This window comes from Phocoena phocoena, chromosome 6 (genome assembly GCF_963924675.1).
Source record: "Phocoena phocoena chromosome 6, mPhoPho1.1, whole genome shotgun sequence".
NCBI classification, from domain to species: domain Eukaryota; kingdom Metazoa; phylum Chordata; class Mammalia; order Artiodactyla; family Phocoenidae; genus Phocoena; species Phocoena phocoena.
Window position 1 is genome coordinate 39,141,713 of NC_089224.1, and position 20,902 is coordinate 39,162,614.

Genomic DNA, 20,902 nt, shown 5'->3' on the forward strand with positions numbered 1-20,902 from the left:
ATATCCCCTAAGTGTGTTCTAGTTCTCCTTCGGAGCAAATAAGCAGCCTCTAATAATGGAGTGCAAATATGTTTGTAGAAAATACCTCAATTTATATTTTGTTCATTTGTAAAAATGCTTCTCAGAAAAAAATAGTTCATTGCACAATTTTATAAAAATCTTTGAAAGTTTCTATAATCCTCCTATCCTGTTTCCTTGTTTTATGGCTCACTTTTACGTAAGTGTATGCATAGTACTTGTCACAGTGGTGTTCACTCAAAAGATGATATTTGAAACATTGATGATAGCTAGTTGTGGAAGCATCAGTAAGGAGTAAATGTTTCTTTATCCTTTCTCACTAGCCTTGGTGCAAAGTATGCCTTGTTTAAGAATAGCTTTAATTTCACCTGGTCTGCCACATCTAGGAAAATTGAGGTCAATTGATTATATCAACACAAACAAATGTGGTTAAATAAAATGAGAATTTCCCTCATTAACTATGACCTTCAAATGACCCAGCTGGTGCAAAATAAAATAAAAAATGCAAAAAGTCTTGTATTGACAGGTCACATTAGTAATGATAGTATATCTCTATTGATTTCTTTACCCTTTATTCTATAACAAAGTGGCTTTAAAGAGCTCACTCCCCAGAACATAAGCATACTTCATTTTCTCCAGAGTGAATTCTCTGTTCTTGGAAGTATTATAGCAGCTATTTTGGACATGCCCATTTTAAGTCTTGAAATCCTGAACTTTCTAGGCCTCAGCTTGGTGTCAGGATAGAGGACATAACAAAATTTTTTCTCAGCCCCAGTATCTTAACGGAGAGGTAATCACAAAGTCTTGTAAGGATTCCAGGGTTCTTATTCTAGAAGTGCTTATTAAAATGTAAGCATCCTTGAAACACAATGTGAAACAAATTGGAGTTTCAAATAGTTTTGAAAGGGTTTGTTATTTCATCAGATTGTAATGTAATTCTAGTGGGTTTGTTCCCTAAGATGTAAGTTGCCAAAGGAAGGGATCAGCTCTAAATGGTGGCATCAGCTACTTCAGGACTGGCAAGTGTTTTCTATAAAGGTCCAGGTAGTAAATATTTTAGGATTTGAGGGTCAAAGGTCTCTGGAAGAACTACTCAACAGTACCTAAATGAATACGTGTGACTGTTTAGATAAAAAATAATTTGCAAAAAGAGATGGTGGGTTGGATTTGGCCACAAGCTATAGTTTGTCCACTCCGGAGCAATCCTGATGAGGGCATTCCTGGTTCCATTCTAAGTGATGTGAGAACAGCCTATGGGGAGGGGAGGCTGACAGGGCTATCAAGCCTAAAAGGCTGTTATTCACATTAAAGCTCCTTTCCCTTTTCCTTCGTATTGTAGGATGAAAACTCAGAGCCTGACTTCTAGGACCTTTGATTTATATTATACAATATAAATAACATTAAAGTGAAGAAATAAATTCTGCCATGATAGAGATGCAAACATGAGTAAGAGGTAAAGGCCCACTAAGCAGGATGTTAACAGTTCTGAGTCTTTCCCTAATTTGTCAAAGAAAAATGGAGCCTATATATTGTAGTTTAGTGCAACGTGATCCAGTAGAAATATAGTGAAGCCACAAATGAGAACTCCATATGTAATTTATTTATTTTTTCATTAATTAATTTTTTTACAGTAGGTTCTTGTTGGTTATCTATTTTAAACATAGCACTGTGTACATGTCAATCAACTTATAATGGCTAGTAACCCCACTGAAAAGAAAAAAGAAGCAGGTGAAAGTAATTTAGATAATATATTTTCTTTAAACCAGTATAGACAAAATATCATTTCAACATCTAATCTGTAAGAAAAAATATGTATTATATATTTCTTATTCTCATACTAATGCTTGAAATCCAGTGTGCATTTTATACTTACAGCGCATGTCAATATATACTAGTCACATTTCAATTCCTCAACAGCCTTGTGTGATGGGTAGCTATCATATTATACAGTGCAAGTTTAGTGACTTAAAAATAAGTTTTTGGATTCAGGCATCCCTCAATTTGAATCCCTAATTCCACCACATAGCATATCCACATCTCAGTTCCCTCATATATAAAATGGGGATAAAAGCTGTGATTACCTACGTGTGTGTAAAAACACTTAGCACAGTATCTGGCACATATAAAGTGTTCCAGTGATAGCTAACATTACTTATACCTGACAAATAATAAATGTCTCTCATTCTTGCATATTATGTCTCTTTGTATATACATACACCTGTTGGTTCATTAGAATTGTGAATGACAGACATGTATATAAATACAGTATTATCAAACTAGATGTATTTGAGGATTTCAGAGATGCTGTTTCAAAGAAATAATTCTCCATGAATGCTCACTGCAGATTAATGTTTTAGCAAAAATTACAACAGTGATACTAGATTTCAGATAAAATTCTTTGTCTCTAAGTGCTACCATTGTTAAGTAAAAATGCTTCCTACCCTTTTTAATCTTCTGAAAATAAGCTAAATGTTAAAACCATGGTGTCCTTTATAATTATCTATTGAAAAACACATGATTAGGAGTATAAAATGTCATTGTTTCTAATCTTAATTTAAAATAAAATGTCATTTGGACCTTCCTCAGGAGATTTATCTCCCTGAAAGATAATCCAAGTTGAACTGGAGCTCCTATGAAGAACAAAGATTAGGTTTCCTTAACTCATGAGAAACACAGTTGTCGGGGCACAGTTAATTTAGAAGGTGCTTTTGAATTACAGGGGTACTGTGACTTTCAGTGCCCCCTTTATGTATTTGCCCCCCCCTCCACCTAACATTGTAGTGCCTAAGCATACATTTGGAACAGTTGAGCTTTGCAGTGACCAGAATGAATATGTGTCACTTTGTTAGGCAGTCTGTCCTGCCACTTGGAATTTAGTTAGTTACATATAGAAAGTCATATTGGAAAAGATACAGAACTTGCATGGTTTCATATTCAAAAATGGAAATCTTCAGGATGAAAACTCCAAGGATGAAATTCAAGGGAAAAAAAAAAGATTAAATAGAGTAAAAGGAAGAGGTGGAGAAAAATAGAAAGAAGAAAGAATTCAAACCCAGAGCCTTAGTAGGTGCAGGTGATTCTAACCAAACGGTCTCTATTATAGTCAACATCTCAATAAAAATACAGACAGCAGGACTTTTCAGCTTTGCTGTTGGGGACATTGCTGGGATACATCAAAATTACCAAGAGGGCTTCCCTGGTGGCGCAGTGGTTGGGGGTCCGCCTGCCGATGCGAGAGCCGCGGGTTCGTGCCCCAGTCCGGGAGGATCCCACGTGCCACGGAGCAGCTGGGCCCGTGAGCCATGGCCGCTGGGCCTGCGCGTCTGGAGCCTGTGCTCCGCAAAGGGAGAGGCCACAGTGGTGAGAGGCCCGCGTACCGCAAAAAAAAAAACAAAAAACAAAAACCCAGGAGCTGTGCCAAAGAACAAATTCAAATAACGGTATCCTGTGTGGTCTGAGCCTGATCCAAAGTCGCTGCCATATCTGCAGCAAGTAAGAAAATATCTGGGTTAGTGACAGATATTTTGACATCAGAATTCCATCCTTAGTGTATTTTGCTTTTTCAGAGGAGACAGTTGTGGAAGGGAATGCAAGATTTATAATCAGGCATATATGACAATATGAATTGTATCTTTAAAAAATAATTGTCACGCTAAAATATATTTCCTCCTTGGTCCAGTGGAATATTTATATTAATGTGGTTGCATCTTCTAGTATTCTGTAGACGTTAGGCCAGAAGTTGCTATGATTCCTAGAATTATTTTCTCGACAATCATTTCATGTTTGTGAATTTCTTTACCCATTCAAACGACATTCATCCATTCAACTAAAAATCTTGAATGAATGCTAATTGTGGGCCAGGGACTAGGGCTAGATACTATAGAGACAAGGACAAAGACAGTATTACTTTCTGGAAAATATTTACAAGCAGGCAAATATCTTTACATCATCAGTATTATTATTGAATGGTTACTTAAAATACTAGTCATCATTTTTTTTCTAATTTCATGTAGACTTTCATTATTAATTTGATGTAGAGGATAACGGTGTTTAAAGTATTTTTCCAGGTTATGTAAAACATGACATCCTGTGTTTTCATTTTGAGCACATATTTATAAAATCGGAAACTTTGCCTTAATGGTGTATGCCTGAAAACTTGAATTTTCAAAGAAATTATTGCTACTGGACGTTTTCTTCAACCAAAATTGTATGGACCTAAATTGTGTAAGAACAACTGCTTTCTCTGGTCTGTGTGCCAGTCTTTATTTGCATTTGTGAAGGAGAAAACTAGATCATACTTTGCCGTATTTGGCTCTCAGCTGTAGAGCTCTGATCAGCAAACCTTTTAATCATGCCAGATTATGTGATTGTTTCGTGACACAGATGTACAGTCACTAGGGATTAGGGTTTGTTGTTTTAAAATTGTCATTTCAGCTGTCTGTATGCAGATACAGGATTGCCTTCAAAAATCTAAATATGGATCTTTCTAAAAATGCTGACAAATACATTAGAAAAGGAAGGGTTTTTTCTACACAACTCCCTAGAACCCACCCCCCAATTTTTAAATGAAACCCTAAAACTAAAACATTTATAAAGTATACCTTAACTGGATTTATTTACTCTTCTCTGGAAAATTATAAACTCTAAGTACTGACACATTTTAAGTATACAGACAATCGAAATAACAATCACTCATGTTAATAGTATACATAGTTAAACTATTAGAAAAAAATGACTACATTATAAGCTCGCAACTTGATATGTTTATGGATAATCTCAGAAATTTAAGAAAACATATAATATTGTGTCTGAAAATACATTAGGCTCTTGATAAATGGCCCTTTACCACATCAGGGTCTTTGTCATTAACAGCCAAATGTAATATTGGCTGAATCTATTTATGTTTTTGTTTTCAGTTGATATTTATTTAGTATTTTCTGTTTGGCAGCAGGACTTTTCAACTGCTCTCTCACTTTGACACTTGATTGTGGGTTTTTTTTTTTTTTAGAGGGATGTATAGGATTTGTTGAATTGGGGTATAAAGAAGCCATTCATATCAACAAAGTAAACTAAGGACAGACATTAAGATCATATAGGTATCCAATGGCAGTAGAGAAGGACTTGAACCTGTAATTCCTGAATCCTGTGGTCTTTCTACTGTACATCCTTTGTTATTTTGAGCCCAGAAGTAGGGGTGAGCATTTATTGAGTTAAATTAACTCAGCCTCCTCATTATGAAACTAAATGATTTTTATTGCACATAGACCTCTGATTTTGATATTGAACAAGGAACAATTCTTGACCTCAATGATTGGTAGAGACATTAAATGCCTCAGGCATATGGAGATGGATGTAACTGATGACCTAACCAGACCCCCTTTTACTGGTGCTGTGAGCCCATCCTGCTGCTTCTGTGTGCTGTCTGCTGGAACACAGGATAATTCCCCCTTATGCCATCCAGCCCTCATGGCCCTAGACCAGTAAATGACTAAGAAGAAACAAAAAAGCCAAGGTTTTTGGCCTCGAGATAGGCCAGACGCTGAGGTGCAATGTATTCTACGTAGCTTCTCGTGGGGTGAGGCTGAGGCTGGAATTTTAGGTGCAGTTACACCTTTTCTCGGTTTTTTACCCTTCCTGTTTTGCTTCCTCTTTTCTTTGCTCTTTTCTTCATAATTTCTTGCACTTGAATCATTATTTAAGGATCCGTTTCTTAAGAATGCAACCTGAGAAAATGTTTGCCTATAAAGTTTTGCTACCCAAGTTGTATAACTTATTTATCTCTTCCTACCCTGTTGGCTGTTATTATTTGCTACTCTCAACATGCCTTTTCCACTCGCCTTATGTAACACATTATGGGTTCTTCCGTTTTGCTGCTTCTAACCTGGTACAGACAGACAAAGCGGACTTGATAGATTTTTGCATAAAGTTAGAATGTGAGTAGCTATGAATGAGGACTTGGCTTTTCCATAGATAACTTCCTCTTCTCGGCTAGAGTTTTCTTTTTCAGTTTTTCTGAGAAGTGACTTCCAAATGAATGCTACATGAAGCAGCTAAAGAACATGAGGTGATATAATAAAGTACCAAATTATGCAGTACGAAAAGAGAAGAAAGCAAACACCCTAGTAAGATGCTAATTGTTACGCACACTGATTGAGTAACACTGATTGGAGAGCAAACACATCAAGCCCTATTCACCCCGATGCCCTCCCCTCCTCCAGTCCCCCGTCATCATGCCACGAATGTGAATCAACACAATTTTCAGCAGGAGACCACAGAATTAAATCAACTTGGCCAGAATTTTTAGGATCTCAGGGTTTGTGGGCACCTGGCTACTTATTGTGTTGAGAAATCTATGTCTTCTGGGAGTAAGCTTAACTATGAAGGGTTTGATCATGTAGCACACACTTGGCAATGTCAACACAGATGTCTTTTCACACTGTGTTGCTGTCACAAAAAGGATTGTACAACTAACCTTGGCTTTCCGCTCTGCCAGCTCTCTGAGGTCTGCTACAAAGCATATAGTTCAATACATTAGGAGAAAATATGAAAATGCGTGCCCCCCTAGGTACTGCCATGCCCAAGTAAATAAAACGTACTGCATGTAATTTCCTTATCCAGAAAGCTCAACAAGCTCCAAGGGATCTGTTTGCAGAGAACAGCCATATTCTACTTTGGAGTCCAAATTATTCAGCTTTATTTTTCATTCTTTTAAATTTTCCTATTTCCATTATGGTAATCCATGGGTTTAGGATCCACTCTGTGAAATGTGTGGCCTAAAATCATGTTATCTTTATATCTGAAATTCTTCCTTTTTCCATATAGGGTATAAATTAGTGGTACAAACAAGGCTTTGGGAGGGAATCTTTAAACTAGTTAAGTGAACAGGCTGCTCTAGTGCCCTTAAGCACTTCAAAAGCATGTATTTATCCACAGATGGCTAGTATGCTAATTACCATTTGTTATTATTTAGGTCATTAAACCCACTTCCCTGGAGAACTGCGTTACACAGCTCCTTGTTTTGTAGCCCACGCTGACCTACTGTATATTCTGAGGAGAAAACAGCTTAAACAATAAGCTTCCTTTATTATTTAAATCTAATTTACTTCTGAAAACGTGTCAGATATTTCGTTATTTGAAATAGTGTAAAATAACAAAAAAATCTGTTCTCCATTCATACAAAAACACCAAGCAACTTTTTACTGATGTGATTAAAACATTTTAAACATGTATTTAACAAGTCACCAAGGATTTTTACACGACACAGAGCATCTAAAACACCAGTTACCTAGTTATTTAAGACTAATGAACTCATCGATGGGTTTGTTTTTGCAGTTTGCAAAAATACTATTCACTATTAGATATGGATTATACTTTGACACTAAAAGAAATATGTTCTATAATGCAAATAAACAATGCAGGAATCACTTACGTAAGATACTCAACTGCCTTTATGATGCAGCAGTCTCATTGCCTGAGAGCCACGAGGAAATGGAGAAGCTGTTGACAGAGGCCAAGGTTCAGGGCCTCACAGACAAGTGCCAGGCAGGCCTATGAAACAAAACGAGCCTCGCTGCAAAGGTTCCGATATCACCGCTTCCAAAGAAGAAGGAAAACTTACAGCAACTTCAAATAAGCTCGTTGTATAATTTGTATAACAGAAGTAGCAACGACTATTCACATACCAGCATATCTGACAACACTTTGTTGAAAACCTCAATTGTTTTGACAACCTGTCCCTGAGCTTTGGTGGAAGGTCCTATTCATAAAAGATGTTACTGAGGACAAACTTTGCTCTTAATCCTTTTAGGATCAAGGCTACAAGATGCTGGTTTTGTTATATGTTCATCCTCTACACCACTGTGAAGAAACAGACCAAAGTAGAATTCCCTTAAGCCTGGACTTATGAAGAGAGACTGAATACTTTGCCCATTGAAGTCTAGGATAGCCAGGAATTTAATTATGTACTCCTAGAGTCCACAGGTGGGGCAGCCAAAGACTCCACCATCTGGAGGAGGATGAGAACGGGGGTAGCTTGTATTTACATCACGCACCTGGCTGCCGGGCTAGACACCACCACTGAACTGGCAGCAGAACTGAGCTGTACTCCCTACTGCCCAGCCACCCTGCTGTGCTCCTGGCAGGCTCCTGGGCACCTTTCCTTTCCACTGAGTCTAGAAGTCATCTTTTAAAATGAGCCATATTACTAGTTTCCTTGTTTGCTTGATAAAACTTTTCTTTTAGTTCTGTCTTTACCCAAGGTGAGTGCATCTCCCCATTGATGTATAAGTCCATCTGAGTTCTCTTTTTTCAAGTGAGAATACTTGGAGCCAGGGTATTCCAGTTTTCAGAGGAGAAAGTGTGAATGGATGTAAGCTGTACATAAGACCTTTTCTGTGCAGTATTTTGTTGATGGTGTTTACTACCTTTTGGAACTATCTGTTCGTTCTTAACTAAGGAGCTATTAAAAAATCCAAAATAGTTTCACAGCTTTCAAGCCCCAACAAACTAGCTTTTGGAACCTATGCTTTTACGACTATGCAATATCTTATTGTTTTGGCAAAAGTTCTTCCACTGTGTGGTTTTGAATTTGGGCTTCTTGATAAATAGCTGCATCTCATATCAGTGATGTGTAAGCAGAAGAGCCCTGTACTCCTAAAACTCTGTTCCTAGTGTTGCTTTTGAGGCATAGCATTGTTTAAGGTGAAAGCCATTTGTGGCCTTGATTAATTCTCGGTCTGATTTTTGCAGAGACTCCCACATGTCCAGTTGGGAGTTTGGCTTTTATGATGGCATTAGGGTTCCCAAGATGTAAGGTTTGAGTGACTGTTCAGCTCTGCTAATGGTTCCTTTCGTGACTCTTGCATTTTCTGATTGCTTTCCCATTCCAGGAACAAAATCCATTCCAGGAATTAAATCTGAGTTTGAGACTCTCAAACTGCTGTATCACAGGACTTGTATTCTTATTTTTCAGCCTTTGTCTCCATTAAGCTGTACTTACCAAAAGCCAGTTGCTTACAGATGAAATTTGTACCCAGGCATGGCCTTCCACACCTCCAAGGAGTACGGTTCACAATAATACTGGGGAATCTTGCCTATCTTATATCAGCCTTTGGTAATTCAGTAAATTCAGCCTCTGGGTCCTTGAAATAGAGTTTACAGATTAGATTACTGTAGTACATCTTCTCTTCATACTACATGAAGTATTGCTTATTTCCCTGAAGATAAATCTTGCTTGTTTTATTTATCATAACTAACAAGTAATTACTGAATGCCCACTGTTGGTATTTAGTGTGACAAGTGCTGCAAACACTATCAAGTAGAAGATTATAGAGCAAAGAATACAGACTGAAACTGATTCTTTAAACCCTGAGACATTAACTACATTTTACATATTAATAGGATGGCCAGGCTGGAAAAAGGTTTCTTGGTGGCCAGACACAAACATTTGCAATGTTGGGAAGAGGAAAACATCATCTTAGTAAAGCAATTTCCTAAGTAAAGCTATCCAGAAAGCTATCCAGATAAACACCCACAATATGGAGGTGGGATGAGGGAAAGATGGGCATTAGATTGAAAAGGCTGAGTTCAACATATACTCTAGGAAAACAGTGAAGAGTGATATTCTGTATTTCTTTCTCAGAATTGGCACATCTCCTTAATATTGGGTGATATTCACTTAATATCCACTTTTCCATAACATTGGGAATTTTCCTCACCTGTTCTAATTGATGAATATGAAACCTGAGACCAAGTGAGTATTCGCAGAGTAACAGTGGGGTGATTGATTTCTGAGAACCAGTGGTGACTGAATGCTTACGAATATGCATTCAAATCTTGATGGGGTTAGGCAAGTTTTCAGGCAATGGCTCTGTGACTTTACCCTTAGAATTTCTTAATAGGGACTCTTCACATGAAACCGTACATTTTCAAGAAAATAACTGGCTCAAATGTCATTTCAGATTCATAAGCCACGTCTCCAGTGCCATTTCACACATGAAAAATCAGTAATAGAATCATTTGGGGGATTATTTGTTCATACACATTTTAACTTGGAATCTTTTTCTTGGACAGTTTTTGAAAATAGGGTGTAAAACTATCTTTCTGGAATAGTTTAGATGGAGCTCTGATGGACTAGATAATCTCCATCCCTTTCAAACCATGCTTTTCATACTGTGATCTCTCTTCCTAAGCCATTTAGGAAACTCATTAACTTAAGCTTTGGTTGGTGTAATTACACAGTTGTGAAATGGTGTATCTTGTACACTGTTCTTCTGTACTTTGTAAACAGGTCCTCTCTGTATCAGATAACTGAGAATGTATAACCATTACTTCAAAATAGCAGTTACAGAACAAGGCAAGCTTAAGCACAAATGAAAAGTACAAGTTGTCATTCCTTTAGTATGGATTTCTTGTAAAATGTATTTGTAAGCAGTTTGACTTAGTGGAGGATTAAAGAAAGAAAGAAGCTTTGAACCAAATGTGAAGATTTAAAGGTAATGAACCGTGATTGATGATAATTTTGGAGAAATAAAATCTAAGCTACACACTTAGGTTAAATATGAGTTGGTTAATTATAAATAGTTCATTATTTAGCAAGAGAACAGAAAAACAATTGTGCTCTTATCTAGAGATCACCTTAAATGTCTTTTCAATATATGTTTCCTTTAAATAACCTGTAGTTTAGACTATGAAATTGATTTTACTTTTTTTACACACACCCACAAACACAATTTCATTTCTACCTACAGGTGTTATCAGTGTAAAACTGTAACATGGGTATTTTTGTGCTTTCTAATTCGATACATCTACCGTGTTGATTTTACTACCTATTTTTTTTAACATTAAAATTTTAGAGTTCATTGTTAACATCAACCATGCTAGTAGGCGTTTAAACAGGCTATCTGTGGTGATTCATATTCTCCGAAAATTTAAATTTCCTTCTAGAAATTTGAAAGTTATGTTAGCAGCTGGTTAACTTTTTTAATATACTTTTTAAAAATGTAGCTTTCATTGGGATCAAATATGTGAATTTTAGGAATTTGAGCTGCAGCACCTTGAAGTGAATATATATTACAATGGTACAACACTGGCTTTGGAGTCACAGAGAACTGGGCTTAAATCCTGACCCTGTTACTTCCTGGTCATATGATCCTGAGCAAGTTAATATTAGTTTTTGATTAAAAGGTATACATTCCTTTCAAGGCATAGCTTGTAAGAGAAGTTGTCAAGATTCAGGGTATCTTATGGAACCCCATAGCAGTAGTGAGACCTCTTACCAGAAAATGAAAAGACACTAGAAATTTAGAAATTCAGGCAACTATGGTGGTATATCTGTTTTATCCTTCTATGTCTCCAGAACAATTTGGTCTATTTTGTAAAACATATTTGGAGGACAAAAGAGGACCACCCAAAGGGAGTGAGAGGTCAGTTAAAAATATCATCATGACCTGGGAAGAAACATAAAGAAATGACCACTACACATAACCAGAGCATCCTCATTTACCAAACAAGCATAAAATACCTTCTCTGTAAGGCTGTTGTGCGTGGGGATTAGTAGTGATATTTATAAAGCATTTCTGAGCTGAGCACATAGTAGGTGCTTAATAAACAAGCTTTACTATCATTCTTCTTCTTGACTAGGAAGTAGAAGACCATGTAATTATTGCATAATCTGGCCTCAAAATTGACTGAATTCTTGATCTGCTGAGGAAACATGCAGTCTAATAGAAGTAATAGAGATTGTGCCTGAAGCAGAGAATATAATTAGTAGTTGTTAATAATTATGGATACCCATCCCTCCAAGCAAGTCAAACTCTACAAAAGATAGGAAAGATGCTAATGTAAGTGGAAGATCCAATTCTCACCTTAACGGAGCACAGTTCTGTTGGATCACGTGGTATATTATGAATAAATGAATGGCACAGGGCCAATAGAAAGGGTAAAATGTTTGTTTCTGTGAGGCAGGGCATGTGGAAGAAAGGATATGCAGTTAAGAGGTGGCTCTTTTTAAGACTTATAGAACTTATTGACTCCTTAACACGACTTCTAAAAGAATGTTCATGCCTTGCTCCGAGAAATATTAAAATCAATTTTAAACTTACAAGAAATCCCCAAAAGTGTTTCACAGGAGATGTGTTTTAAAATTTACTAGGAAGCTCAATTTTAATTCAGTGTTTAGAAATGGACTTTATAAAATGTCAATGGCTGCAATTTAACAAGATCAGATATTCTGAAATTCAAACCCTCTCCTACCACAAAACACCTAAATGCTGGGTAAATTAGAGCCAACAAACTTTGAAAAGCATCACTGAGTTCACAAGAATGTAAAGGAAGTCCTCCAGAACCACCACCACAACAAAACTCCTCACAAAAGGTAAATAATACAATAAAAGTAGAAAATCTACTCAGAAGCCAAAGCTGCCTTGGAAGTGTGTCTAACCCAGAAACTTCCAAGCTTCACTGGTATCAACTCCACTACGGAATAGGACTTGAACTTGACAAGTGTATGATCTGAAGCTGAGACCCCTCCCGTCCCCACACACACACATTAAGTCAGGTACTCAAAAATGACAGTCTTCAACTGATAGGAATGCTTACCAAATGAACAAACCAAAAAAGCTGTCTATCTCTCTTGGAACTTGGTGGAAAAAATTAATATTCTTAAAATGAATAATCTTCCTTAATAATTAGTATCAATGGCTCTTCTCTCATGGAGTCCTGAGATTTGAATTATACCATGCTCTCAATCTGTGAAACCCAATCCAAGAAACAACATTAAAATGTTTCCTAGTTGGTCACACTCCCCAGCTGGGGTTGCCAGATTTAGCAAATAGGATACAGGATACCCAGTTAAATTAGAATTATTTCTAATTTGCCTGTGTATATATACACAGAGATTTAAAAATCTTGTATGGGATGTAGTTCTATTAAAAACACCACTTGTTGTTTAGCTGTGTATCTAAATTGCATACCTTTTTTGTAATACCATTTCCCTGAGATCTGGCTCTTCTTAACAGTTCCATATTTTGCACAATTTGCTTTAAAAAATTCTTGCCGTTACAGTCAACCTTCTATTTACATTGTAACGTAGCTCTATAGTGGTCACATGCAACTTATTTATTTTGTCCATTGAACATTCATTCATGAGAAAACATTAATATTATGAGCCAGTAGACTGAATATCTGTTTGCATAAAGTTAACAACTCTGAGAATTGTTCTTCAGATTTGATGTTTTGAAACACGAAATACCATCTTCAAGACATATCTTGCTTTTCCAGTGTTCCTCCGTATTTAGTGATCAATGGCTTTAAAAAATGTGCTCCAGTAACAAAAAACAGCATTGTCATGAGTTTTCATTTCCTTCCTCTTCATTTCATGAGTCCACATGTTCTCATACTGGTGATTATTTAATAACACACATGTAAAAAATTAAATTCTTCAGAGGATGAAATCTAATCGAAACAAAAATCATGACAAGGGCCATGATCATTATTCATTATGAGTTGAATCTTTCCTGTTCATAAGTAATAGTGTCCATTTTAATAACACCCCTGATACTTTAAGGAATACATTTTTATTAGTTCTTTCTTTAACGCATTCAACAAGTTCTTTTAAGCAACAATACATCGATAACAGTGATTTTCTTTCAATTTACTAAAGAGATATTGAGAACTGTGAACAAGAAATAAGTAGGCTTCACTCAATGGATTATTAAAAATCTTAACAAGAATTTGGGAGGCTCTTTTCTTCAGAATTAAAGTATGATTTTAGTGCTTCAAATAAATTGAGATGTCCCCAACTGCATCTGTTAAAGGGACCCAAAGGGTTTTTGAATGTGGGAATTGAAGAATACTGAATATAAACAAAATCACAAAAATCCTTTAATCGCTCCCTTTGAGCAATTGAACAGAATAAATGATGAAGAGAAAAATTTCATCACAATTAGTTCAATGTCAATAGGAAGAACATCAATACTGTTTCAGCAGTATAACACAGAACATGAGAAGGACAGCCAACATCTTCCACAAAATTATTCATATTTTGTTTCACCTTTGAATAAACATTGTCTGCACCTTTACATAAATACCCAGCAAATTTCAATTTGGATTATAGCCACCAAAAGGTGTACATTTTTTTCTTATTAACTTCTAATTCAATAAAAGAGTCTCTGCAAAAAATTTACTATTGTTCCTGAAGTCTTATGTGGAAGTTTTTTCCTTGGAATAGCCTTATAAGCAAGGCTTTTTCAGGAGAGAAATATTGCACAAGCAAAGGGGAATTTTTTTTTTCTACCTTGTGATAACTTGTATCCTTGGCTATAACATAAAAAGGTGAGGCATTTATATCTTTGATAATTTCTGCAAAAGTGAATGGAACTGTTGCATTTTTTTATTTTTGTAGATTTCCTTTTGACACTTGAAATTTTGCTTGCAGTTTTGGAATCAGAAAATGCTTCTGGTAGAAGTATGTGCAGCCGTTTTAGCTGTAAAACTGGTGGTATACATAGCAGACAGCCATTACAACTTCTGCTGTTATTACGTTATCTTCTGAATTTTATTAATTGCTTTTCTTCAGTACTAGTTGAGGAAATCATCTCTTCTGCTTAGCTGTATCATATGCTGACTTATATCTCACTTTCCATCTTTTGTTTATATTGACTAAACAGTTGTATCCTGCACAAATTTAAATTCTTTTTCTTCATTTAAATAATTGTCCAGTGTTTAAAATATTCATCACAAAATTTATGCTTGAATTTTGACAAGGTTTGTGTTGTGTTTATATATACACAAATAAAAATTTGATGATAGCAACAACTACCAGAATTGAAGGACTGAATATGATAATCTCACGTCAGTGTGTCATTTTGCCTGTAACTCACGTCCAATTCAAAACTAACCATAAACATAGGTGAATCATTGAAAGAGCTGTGAACTAATAATAATTGAACTTGATAGCTGTTGCAGACTCCTCATTGACTGCAAAGGAGACCTATCGTCATAAGGCACGGTCTCCTGTAATGATGCCCGATTGATTTTATGTAAATATTTTGGAAACCTGGCGCTCAGGGGCTGGGAGTCTGTCAGAAGCTGGAATGCTTAGGGCGTGGTAGATCTTAGCTGCCTTGCTGTGATCACTGGAGTAAAGTCCTATTGACGGCTGGCTTTTAGAAGCATGAGCGACAGGAGGCTCGCCTGATTGGCTGAGTGAGAGCTGACCAGGAGTTATCTCTGACTAGACACTTTGGGCAAACAGTGGTGTTTTTATTCTTCAATATGAAAAATATGTACTTGTTGTTTGCAAGCTTCTCTTTTGATCTTCTCTCAAACTATAGGAGTTGTTCAGATCTTCAGTTGTGGAGATATAATTCTCAGGAAGTGTTATCATTTGTCATTTAAACACCACTAAAGATATTTTGAAATATCTTTTATATTTTAAAATTATTTAATGAAAAGCTGAATGTAGGCCATTTCGGGTACCCTGACAAACTCCCTAAAGAGCACAGGAAAAAATCATTAAATACAGAACATGTTGGGTATATATATAGGGGTATATATATATAGAGGAAGAGAGAAGATAGGTTATCTGGCAACCCGCATAGTAGGGACAACATGAAGATAATGTTCAGTGTATTTACAATTGTGTAACTGAAAGATTATAAAGCAAAATTAGCATAACGTAGTGAAAAGTAGCACAGTGATGAGGACACACTTATAATGAGTACTTGTTAAAAATTAAATAAACATGGATTATGAAAACTGACTTTCAGAAATAACATTAAATAAGTGAATACTTTTAAAGTGTTACCACCAGAAGGAAAACTGCCCTTGAAGTTATAGGAAACCTCTGTGTCTTAGTTGGCAGAATAGACGTACATATTTTTAATTTTATGTTTGTGTTTACATTATTAGCATTTATTATTAGCGTCTATTCACAGAAATCCCTGTGACATACAATGCAACGGTATGAGAATTGACATAACTAATAATTGACATACATTAGAATGATCATAGATAAACTTTCCTTTGAAGTCCAGCTGTATGTTGCTTTCAGTATGTGTATGATTTCATTTACTGTGCTATTGGCATGAATCTTCGGTTGAGGCTTTTTGGATTTTCCTTTTTACATTGTGAGTCATTTGATCTTTAAAATTTTTTAAAGAAAAAAGGCAAAAACACTGCAATCAGATGTTGTGTACCCACAGGCATTCAAATTTCTCCTTTAAAATTTTTACCTTTAGGAGGTGGGTTTGACTCCCATGTGAAATTAAGTGGTGAGAGAGTCAGTCCTTGGTGAACAAACACACACACACACATACACAGAGAATATTTCTTCACTCAAGGAAACTTCAGGAATATATCTGTTGGGTAGAAGGTTCCAAGTGGCAAGACAGCTAACATTCATTGTAAGAACTTATCCGCAAATGCTAGCTGTCCAAGTTCCCTCCCTCTTCTTACTGCCTTACTAGTTACATGGCACAGCCTTCAATACTTAAGCACAGAGGAGCTATGTTGCTGCCATTTCTGTCTCCCAATCCAGCAACTGAATTGACTTCTTCATCTATTTAGGGTGTCTAAGGGGCAGCAGAAATTTATTTTGTTTAAGAGGAAAAGAATGTTTACCTTATAAAAGGTTAAAATGTCACTCCAGGAGCATCCTTAAGCACTGCTGCTGAGAGAAAAATACCAGTATTTGGAGTGTCAAAGTGAGTCATCGCTCAGCTTGCTTCTTGAATTCCCAAATTGTTTTCCTTTCTTACTGCCCAGAGCTTGCTGAATGTTGATCATCAAAATAGAATAGAGATATCTTTTCCTGTATCCTCCCATAAAGGACTGTTTGAATGTCAAAGTGCTGGGCATTCTTGACCTTAAACACGCTGGGCACCTCCATGGTTTCAGCCGGCAGTAGAACCACACAACATTCTCTTTCTTCAGTGAACGTGTCACTATTTTCCCATGAGAGCAGAGATTTTATACCAAAAGCAGCAAGTGGTCAAGATCTAAAATAGACTTACCAGCATGGTCCTTCTACAGAGATCTCTGATGTGTAGGGTATCTATTCCGTGTGTGTGTGGCAGGGTGGAGGTTGTCGTGGCCAATGGCAATTGGTATAAAAGGATTGCGTACATTTTTAAAAAATGGAGACATTACTGAAGTAACTTTTAAGGCTTTGCCAACATTGTAGTAAGGGTTTATTTCATGGCTTTTTTATTTGTGACTTGGAGGATAATTATAAAGAGAGTGGCTGTTCCTCACAGATGGTAACACTAAAAGTGATGTTCAGAAACATTACTTGTTGGATTTAACCCTTTGCTGTCCTAACATATTTTGAAGAATTGAATTCTCAGCTAGTACACAATGTTCCACCCGCTCTGAAACCCCTCTCCCTAATTACTAGGTTCATGAAAGCAGAGAAACAAGGTTTGATGAATGATTCTGTTCCTTGTGGTTCAAAGACGTACCCCCATCCTGTACTGCTTCTTTCGCGATGGCTACCAGACCATGGATTTTCATGTGTTTATCTATCTTATGAAAGCCAAGACCAGCTCTACAAACCTCAAGTGAATCTGAGTAGTGTTGACTGCCTGCCCAGCTTCACAGAAGTGACTTTTGGGTGATACGTGATCATATTTATAATGTGCTCTGGCACTTCCCTCTCCGGCTTAGAAGACTGAGTGGTATCTAGTATGCATGGAATTTTTTGACTCTTCATCTCCTACCATACCATTCTCCTCTTCTCCCCTAAACCAATTCACCATTATTTTTGGAAAAAAAAGAATATTGGGGAATCCAATACAGTTCAGCAAAATCTTCACATTGAAATGGGCCTGGAGGATAGTCAACAGTGAAGAACTAGGCCCACTAATGTTCTTGAAATATATCACCTCTCACTTCGGCAGCCTTTGTGTTTTTTGTTATTGCTTGATTTATTAAAATATATTAACCCAGTGACTTGGGGAGATTATATAATGGCTTGGGCAAAATAACACAGTTGTTAAAAATCTCCGGACTGTTTTCCAAACTTTGTTTCCAATCGTACCTCGCAAGTGTGACTTGTAGATGTTATTTACTACTTATTCTCACAAATTTCCTTTCATAGGTTCACAGCTTAGTATAGTAGACATCCAACACCGGAGTGTTGTTTTGTCAGTGATTAATGGCCAATATGGTTTCATTAACACTAACAGAAAATGGGTATAGTTTTACATCATTACTCTTCACTCAAAAATATGTCTTCTTAAACCCCTCCAGTGAAATACCTATTTTTCTCAGGGGCTAAGGGAGTAGGGCCAATGATAAAAGCATCAAGTAGAGGCCAGGAGTCAGGAATAAGAAGACTCACAATAGATGATGCTAATTCTCAGGGTTCTCATCTTGTCCAGGCCCTTGACTTAATGTGGTGTATCCATAAAGGATGGATAATCAAATTGAAGCCCCTAAATACTGTGGGCACTGTTGAGAGGAGCTTTTATTATTTAAACATTGACTTACCAATAAATGTACTGTAATAAAATAAATCCCACTAACTTTGTTCCCTCTTTTCTTAAATGTATTCTTTTTACTGTACAGTTATGTGATGTCATTTTCAGATGGTATTATTTAGAAGTAATACCATAGCTGGGAAACAAACAACTTCTTAATCTCCAAGCCACACTGGAGATCTCAGCTTAACCTATTATACTCACTTTTTAAACATAGGCTACGTCTGCATTTAAACAAAGTATGGATTTGTACATATTTTTCCTAAAATAGCTTGTTGACCTTCAGGGAGAAACGGCAAGTCACAGTTAAGGTTATACTGAGGAGTGTTAATTAGCATTCACCAAGAAGCCTAAGGAAGACAAAGATTGATCTTTGCACTTCGAGTGGAGTAGTTGGTTTTCACGGAATTTATAACTATAATGTCCGATAACAAAAGGACATTCTTCTAATTTAAGTTAAAATGGTTTCTTTTTCAGTTAGGAACATGCACTCATTTAAAAGCAAGGAAATTGTTTTTCCTAGTCACCAATACTGCTTATAAATTGGGCTTTGGGAGGAAAGTCTTATGTGTGACCAATAATTATGCAGTACAAAATCAGAAAAAGATAGTATAAAAGAAGTTTCTATAATAACATTAAGTGATGTTTAATCTCTAAATATAAAGGCAGTGTACAATACTCATACTCTGAAATTAAAGAATCACCTACAGGCAAAGATTAATTAGATAAATTTAATCCCATTCCTAAGCCAGACTCTGGAATGTATGAGAGCTGCTGAGATGCTTTTGCACAAAAGCAGAATCTGAATTCGCTACCACCCTGACCGCCCCCAACCCCCAGCTCTGTGCACCAACCTAGAGCCATTTGAGAATCAGTCCATATGCTTTGGACACACTTCTTTTAGGATGTGGTTCAAAACCCGTAGCTTGGAACCAATTGCTCCTCAGTTGTGTCTAGATTAACTTTATAAGCCCCCTCTTGCATCATTACTTTCCACTAAGTCAAAGTTCTTACCATCTCCTGAATGTAGAGCAGACCGTAAGGTACCTTTCTGCCCCTTTGCCTGCTGTTTCTAATGCCAGGAATTCCTTTCCCTCCTCTTCACCAGAAGAAAACCTTTGTTTCTTCCATAGGCTATTGTCACCTTCTCTGTAAAGCCTTAATCAGGTTCTCCATTCAAAATTAGCTGCCATTTTCTCTGTGTTCCCATAGCAGCTGGGTGAAAATCTGTTCACAAGTTTGTCACTCCAATTAGACAATGAATTCCTCAAAAGGAAAAATTGATAATCATTGTCTCCATATTGCCCTGTGTTACTTGGCATTTATTGGTTCTATTTTACTTTGAGGAATAAATGAATATTACACCTAGTTTATCTTGTTTTTTAAATGATGCTCTTTATGTGCAAGATTTAATTATGAAAATATTTTACAGTCCAAAAATATTGGAAAAGTTTTGGGACTCAACTTCTTTGTTATATTGGGTGGTCTTGAAATATCATTTTAAAAGACTTTGTGCTTCATTTTTATTGTATTTTTCTCTAGCTTATTGAGATGTAATTGATATATAATATTGTGTAAGTTTAAGGCATACAAAGTGATGAGTTAATACATGCATATATTGTGAAAAGATTACCAAAATAAGGTAGTCATCACTTCCCACAGTTACCATTTTGTGTGTGCGTGGCGGGGATGAGAAGCCCAGGATGTTAAACACATTGCCTTATGTTCCTCAGATACATAGAGATCAAGCTGGGATTTGAATTCAGGTGTTATGACTCCTAGTTCGGAGTTATTTCAGACCTTTCTTAGGGAATGTTTGTAGAATTCATGTTACCATCTCCTAAAAACTCAATATCTGCCTGTGTAGGGTTGCAGTGAATAGGTCTGGGATAGTCAACTGAGTAGGAAAAAAATAATGGATAAAAGGTTGAGTTCTCTTCATGGTGATTTCCCAAGAATGTGTACTTTCATCCAGTTTTTCGCTACACCATTAGCTTTGATAAAATGTACACATCCACTGGTTCAATAACTAGGAATCAAAAACCACACACAAGCAGCAGCCACTGTTGAAGACAAAACACGCCATAGTCAGCATTAGATTTGAGTCTGCGAAGAGCAGTGACTCCCTTAGGGCATGTGCTGACACCCTGTAACTTATGTATAGAAACAAAAGGCTGAGATGTAAAGTGGTTTCTAGCCATTTGGGTAAGTCACAAGTTCCATTTAGAATTTGATGAAAATTATGTACCTTTTCTCAGACCTAAAGTTGTTTTTGGAATTCACATTATTGTGCAAGTTAAGTCTAGCATATAATTACCGGGGGTAGGTCCGTCCCATAAAGCATACCCATAGTGAGCCTCAGTCTCTCTCTCTCTTCTCTCCCTGTCTCTCTTTCTCTTTCTCTC

At 36.6% G+C, this 20,902-nt stretch overlaps 1 pseudogene; it reads left to right on the forward strand.

The window, feature by feature from the left end:
- The first annotated feature begins 7,332 nt into the window (after positions 1 to 7,332).
- On the forward strand, positions 7,333 to 7,958 carry LOC136125034 (BTB/POZ domain-containing adapter for CUL3-mediated RhoA degradation protein 3 pseudogene; annotated as a pseudogene).
- The last annotated feature ends 12,944 nt before the right edge of the window (positions 7,959 to 20,902 follow it).